At 45.7% G+C, this 7,023-nt stretch overlaps 1 long non-coding RNA gene across 2 annotated transcripts; it reads left to right on the top strand.

Annotated features, from left to right (window-relative positions):
- The first annotated feature begins 487 nt into the window (after positions 1–487).
- Positions 488–6,715, top strand: LOC308584205. 2 transcript variants are annotated; one of them, XR_014006633.1, is made up of 3 exons: positions 488–5,456; positions 6,190–6,222; positions 6,614–6,715. It is a non-coding gene; the product is annotated as an uncharacterized lncRNA (long non-coding RNA). The 2 variants fall into 2 exon arrangements; XR_014006634.1 differs by having other exon boundaries at positions 488–5,477; positions 6,614–6,712.
- The last annotated feature ends 308 nt before the right edge of the window (positions 6,716–7,023 follow it).

Below are 7,023 nucleotides of genomic sequence, written 5' to 3'. Positions count from 1 at the left end.
GCCGTTTCAGTATCAAAACTCCCCCATTACAGAAAACTAAAATGACATAAGCGATATATTTGGGTTGCAAAAATAAGGTAGCAAAGTTAAAACATTAGGTCTCTGATACACAAACATTAAAGGTACCCCTGCCCGAAGGCCAGTCGTGACCAACTAGGGTTGCGTGCTCATCTCGCTCAAGAGGCCGGGAGCCGACGCTGTCCGAAGACACTTCCGGGTCATGTGGCTAGCGTGACGAAGCTGCGTCTGGTGAGCTAGCACTAGCGCCGCACATGGAACGCCGTTACCTTCCCGCTATAAAGCGGTCCCTATTTATCTACTTGCACTTAGGGGTGCTTTCGAACTGCTAGGTTGGCAGGAGCTGGGACCGAACGACGGGAGCTCACCCCGCCGCGGGGATTCGAACCGCTGACCTTATGATCGGCAAGTCCTAGACACTGAGGTTTTACCCACAGCGCCACCCACGTCCCTAACACAAATATTATTTTGTAATTAAACTGTTTCTGTGGGTCTTTTGGAAAATTCTGCAAAATGACTTCTGGCAAGTTGGAATTCATTTTTTATTTCCTGGGAGATACTGTGAGCGGCATAAGTTTTTCCTTTGATCCCTCAGATTTGCACAAAACCAGAAAACTGCATTAGCAAACCACATAAAAAACTTCTACAGTACACAAGATATTGAGCAGCAATCTGAAAAGTGTGCATGGAGAATTTACAGTCATTTTCATTTCCTTTTTCCAACACACTTCTGAACCAGAGATATGCAGCCTTTTTTTATTGTGGTCCCTCAGATTTGCACAAAACAAGAAAACTGCTGAGAATTTACAATTGCCTGACCATGTGCTTTTGCACACTTCCTGGGCAGGAAAAACGCAAGGTGCTGGTGCAGCTACTTGTGCACATTCCCTGACAGCACTTCCTTGATAGAAGCAACAATTTTGAAGGCAAGGACAAACCACCAATATGAACAGGAAAGATCAAAGGTACTCATATACAAATTCACATGCAGATGTGAGCTATTAATTTGAATGGGGGAACAGCAGATTAACGGCTAAATAATGCTCAAATGTGGAGAAAGTATTAGACGCTTAAGATACTTGGAGCACTTCCTCTTCCCTCTTCCCTCTTCTTCCTTCTTCATGTACTCTGAAGTGCCATGTAGAGTGAGCACATTTGCATAAATAAAATAGACGGATCTAGTACAACTAATGGCTGCTTCAGTTTCCCAAATTCTTAGTGATAAGCAAGGTCTTGTACATGCACCTATAGACATGGAAATGCCTGGCTCGCAGGCTATGGTAATGATGTAAAGGCAACACAATTTGCTAGTTATTTTGATGCATTGACCAGCCTAGTAAAAGCTTTACCAAACAGACAACTCCCTGTGTCCTTACTAGGTTAACAGTTCCAGAGTTCCCCAGGACATCAATCTCAAGTCTTCTTGGATCTTACAGAAGCAGAAGCTGCAGGCATACGCAACTTCGAGGTGTGCAGGATCTACAGTTGATTTTTACTAGAACCTGATGTCCTGCTGGAGCTAGATGCAAAGTGGTGGTTTAGGGAGTGAAACCAATTAGTTTGTCTGCCCCCTATGCCATACACTGGAGAATTAACAGCATGTTTAAGTACATGTTTACATCTGGGTTACTATGAACCAGGAATTCAAAGCGGGCCAGTTTGGAGACAAAGGAAGTTATTTTGTTTTTGCCGTTGTTAAATATGCAGGAGTCAAAAACCCTTGCAAATAATCTAGAAATCTGCCTTCTGCTTGCCCCTGGTTTACATAGTATTCTACAGGGCTGTGTGTATCTGTATCACACTGCAGAAGCAAATAAATTGGTATTACAGTATGCAGAATCAGCATTCTGAGAGACTGATCTGCTATTGTTTACATAACTAATACAGGTTGCAGAATCCCAAAGAGGTCAGTCCAAAACTCACCCTGTGGCAGCAAAGAGCTGACCCCAACACTTCTTTTTGTACAGGCTTAAGCCTCCAGTGAGAGGTCAGTGCTAAACAAGATAAGCAGTGGATTTTCTCTTTTGACAGCAGAATGCCCAATTTCAGGTTTGAGAGGGCTTCTTTGGGGCCCAACCTGGTACCAGGCAGGAGGTTTGATAGGGTTTTCCTTGAAGGCAATCAAGCCACAGGCAGGGCCTTTGAAAGGATTTCCCTTGGGCACGGATAATCCAGCAGTGAGTGACAGGTTTGTGAAAGGATTAAGCGTGGGCACATTCAGTCACCAAGAGTTAGGTCTCAAGGGATTCCCTTTGTGAACAGCCAGTGTGGCATCAACAGCAGGCGGAGAAGGCAATCAGAAACGGAAACAGCAGTTCGGAGAGATTTTTTTCTTCCACAGAAACAATCTGGCACCAGCAATCGGATGCGGGAAAGAACACAGAGAGAATGTGGCACTATCCGAGGATTATTCTTAGCTGTAGAGAGAGAATTTACTTCTGGTTAAGCACTGAGGGCTGATTTGAGGTTTCTGTCAGGCGTAAGCTGGCCAGTGTGAAAAGCAGCTTTGGGCAGTTTCCTTCAGGGATATGTGATTGTGCTTCCCTGCATCCTGACTCACACCTAGTGGTGCCTGAGTTTCTTCATTCCAATGCACTCGCCTGTTTCATGACTTCAGTCGAGCTCTCAGCTCTTACCGTGGTTCCAGATGATAATTAAGCCTCCAAACCTTAACTATGTTCCCATTAGTGGTATAAAATTGAGTTGCTGAAACTACTGCAGGCACATATATGCTGCCTACATCAGACAGATTGGGCAGGTGGGATAAATCAACTAACTGTGCTCTCTTGAACAACACCGTGATTGTTCCTTTGTGTTTCACTAAAATGACTAGGTGGTTGTTCACAAAACCTCATTTGTTGGCTGAGCGCTGATTGCTCAGTTATTTGTTAGTGGCAATGAGACATGTCTCTTGACCTTCAAGGCAGCCATGAATGTTGGCATGCATGTTGTAGATAGGGGTTTTCATTTAAAGTTTGAATATGAGCACAGCCTGCTCACTTGTTTTCACTCGGCTCACTGACTTGTGTACCCCCTGTGAAACTTAATATTTCCCTAGAACAATAAGATAGAACGACAAAACATGGTCTGCACATTCAGAACTTCACTTGATTATGCTTTTTCAGGTTCAGAAACTGGCTGGATCCGTCTAGTTTTCAAAAGAGGTACCGGTACTTGGCATTACTAATGGATTATGGTCCCACAATCACTTGTACAGATTGGAATTGCCGCTGCACTTGAAGGCACTCCGTAAGATCATACTCTTAAAACCACTTAATGCAGATTAGTTAACTATTTTAGCTTTATCTTGGCATAGAAAGGATGAGAATATGGACAGAACTCGATGTTACCTCAGTAAATGCCTGCTCCCAAACCTGCATTTGTGGAGATGGCATGAATGCCAGGGCAGAGGGCCTTGACAGGAGAGAATCAGTGGAAGGGATATAGTTACATCATGTGTGAGGCGGTCACCTCAGTGATAGGTACTGGGAAATGCCAGAGAGCAGAGTTGTGTGTGCCATAAAGTTTGTTTTGTGTCTCCTATCCAGCTAGCCTTCATCTTTGACAGCTGCTTGTGTTGCAGTAAATCTGTGCTTGTCTCATAACATCTCCTAGTCTCCTAGTATCAAGGAGAAGAATGTTCTTTGTAGTGCTGTGGGAAATGAAAATGATGGGTTGGTCCTAAGCCCACCCAGCTACCCAGCACTGCAGGGTAGGACAGGCATCAGTATACCCGTGGCCCTTGCTTGGGTGCTAGGGAGCCAGCAGCTGCCCAGGCAGGACCAGCCTACGATGAGACAAGGCGAGGTGACCGACTGCCTCAGATAGCAGGATCCACAGGGGCAGCAGAAGCAGTCTTCAAGGAATGCATCGCCTGCTTCTGCCGCCAGTGGCACGACAGCAGCAAAAGCTGTGGCATGCTCAGAGGCTGGATTTGTAGCTGGAGAGGCTGCAGAGGCTGGATTTGGGGGGCAGCCCCCCCAAGTCACCTCTATCATAGCTCCTTGGCGGATAGGAGGTGCAGCTGGTCTTCTCCCACCCTTAGGTAGGGGCTGCCCTCTGGGGTTTCCTAGGCTCTGCGCCCATCAGGCATGATTCAAAGCGGACCCCTTCCCCTCCAATGCAACAGCTTTTGATTTAAATCTCAACCATCGGGGAAGGTTGATTTGATGCGCCCACCCACCCCTGTCCCTAAGGTAGACCTGTTTACCTTCCTTGTTCCTGAAGTAAATCTTCACTCGCCCCTTCTTCCCCGATTTTGGAGGGGGTGGGGAGAGAACCATTTTGTGCTTTGCCTCAGGTGCCAAAATGTATTGGGCCTGCCCTTTCCCGGGGGAACTATTTGCTTATTATGCTTAAGCCTGGGCCTACAAAGTCAAATGGGTTGCCACGGGCAACACCAGCCAAGGCTAGCCAAAGCCATTGGGCAGATCATTCCGATACTTTCCCGCCTCCCTGTGATTAAAGAGCAACAACGTCATAATATATGAAGTAACCTTTAACGGCACCTGAAAACAGCAAGCTGAGGCAGCCAGCTCAGACTTAACCCAACCCGGAGTTCTAGATGTTTGTTGGACTACAGTTCCCATCATCCCTGACCGTGGACCATGCTGGCTATGGCTAGTGGGAGTTGTATAATGGAGGGGGGTCCGATTGGGGGTTGTTGCTGTAGCTAATGGTGAGGCTGAGCCTGATCTCACCAGCAGGAGAGATTCTCTCTGCCATGTTCTTATCCAATATAATTGAGGGTGTCAGATATAAATACAGAGAGCTTCAACCAAATCAGCCACTGGGTGTCACTGAGTCTCTATAGAGAAGCTGCTGATCCGACATTTCTCTGGATGAGCAGGGGGTGTGTTTTTTGTGCAGACAGCAGGTGTTACAGGCCACAGGATTCGCTCCCAGCTTCCCGGTTGCGCTGCATCTGTTGAGTACCCCTTACGGAATAATCTGCAGCATTTCCATGGCTTCTTGCCTTCCCTGTGGGCCTTTAGTCCACTGACTTGATGCCGTGGGCGTGCTTCTGCCAGATGGGGCAAAAAAAAAAAAAAAAAAGGAACTGTGGGGCAGATTTTAAAAGCTCTAAACAAAAAGTACTAAGTAGACTGTTTATTTAGTAAAACCATACCCTAGTGGTAACATCACATGTATTCAGGAATGTCAGGAGTGTCTCTATGAATGTCTGTTTCTGCTTCACTTGCTAGAGGGAAAATATGGCTTAGAGCAGGGAGTGAGGAACCTTTTCCAGAGCGAAGGCTGCATTCTCGTCTGGGCAACCGGAAGGGGCCACCTGCCAGTAGTCTGCAGGGTCAGGAGCAAGAACCACACATTTTTTCTTTGTTCATTAGGCTAGTTTCTGCACACATGTACCCCTCTCTGTGAACCAAGAAGCATTTTCGGACCTCGACATGTTCCAGCCAGGCAAAAACTCCAGGAAGGTATGAAGCAGAGCTTGTGAGGTGGGTTGTTTTTATTTGCTTTATTTATTTGGACGCAGGTGGCACTGTGGGTTAAGCCACAGAGCCTAGGACTTGCCGATCGGAAGGTCGGCAGTTCGAATCCCCGCGACGAGGTGAGCTCCCGTTGCTCGGTCCCTGCTTCTGCCAACCTAGCAGTTCGAAAGCACGTCAAAGTGCAAGTAGATAAATAGGTACTGCTCTGGCGGGAAGGTAAACGGCGTTTCCATGCGCTCTTGTTTGCCAGAAGAGGCTTAGTCATGCTGGCCACATGACCCGGAAGCTGTACGCCGGCTCCCTCAGCCAGTAAAGCAAGATGAGCGCCACAACCCCAGAGTCAGCCACGACTGGACCTAACGGTCAGGGGTCCCTTTACCTTTACCTTTACCCTGCTGTTCAATTAAAACATGACAGTCCTTGCCCATAGGCTTACAATCTAAAAAAAAAATAATAAAAAAAAAATGAGGGAAAAGGACAAGGAGGGAAGAGGGGGAATGCAAACTCAAGCACCAATTATCAGTTCGTATAATGATCAGCTGGAGTAGAAACCAGGATGTGTCCTGGAAAGGGGCAGTGAAGGATGTCAACAGGACTCTAAATACGAAATGATGCAGCTATGTGAGGAAATGATGATGATCACATGCTTGGAACCGGAGCGGGAGACCTGTTTTTCAGAAACTGCATTAAATTAAACCAGTTCTTTCTTTTTTTGCAGGTATTGCTGAAACCTTGGAGCTTCTCTCCACGGGTGCTTTCTTTTTTTTTAATAAAAATTTTATTGGTTTTTCAACATTTATATAAACACAAACAATACACAATACAAACAAACAAACAAACAAACACCTAAACACACAAGTATAATTTCAAATCCTTTTTTTTCTTAAACCCTACTTCACCGACTTCCCCGTACCTCCCCTTTCTGCATCCCTATTTCCAAATTTATTTCAGCAAATCCTCCCCCTTAAATTTATCTAATTTTCCCTTGTTCTTCTCTTTTACTTGATCTTTTGCAGCTGTAATCCCCTTTTTTCTATAACCTCAACATTTTAGCACTCGTTAATTTTACAATATTTCTTAAGATAAATTTTGAATTTCTTCCAATCTTCTTCCGCCGTCTCTTTCCCTTGGTCTCTCCACAGGTGCTTTCGGTTGTATTGAGGGAGGTGTGAAATCCACATACAAAAGCCACATGCTTTTTATTCCTATGTCTGAGATGTCTAGTTGCCCAAGGAGCAAAGGAGAGCAGGACTCCTGCTACATACCTGTAATAGCTGCAGAGGAGAGAGTATCTAGGCAAATGCAGTTTTGCTTGTTCTCTCTTCCACAGGGAGCTTCTTCCACAAGGAGCAGCTAAAAATGGCTGCCAGGAGTAAAAACGTTGGCCTCTCTGATATATGACACCTGCTCACCCTAGAACAGTGGTTCCCAACATTTTCTTTTTCTTTTTGCCATGCCCCACCTAAGCATCTCTAAAATCCTGATGCCCCCCCCCCTGACATATAATTCTTATTATTCAAAAAGTGAACTCCTATTCACGTGGAGGAAGCCT

The sequence above is a fragment of the Podarcis bocagei genome (assembly GCF_964188305.1).
Source record: "Podarcis bocagei genome assembly, chromosome: 3".
NCBI lineage: Eukaryota > Metazoa > Chordata > Lepidosauria > Squamata > Lacertidae > Podarcis > Podarcis bocagei.
This window is presented reverse-complemented; position numbering and strand designations above follow the sequence as displayed.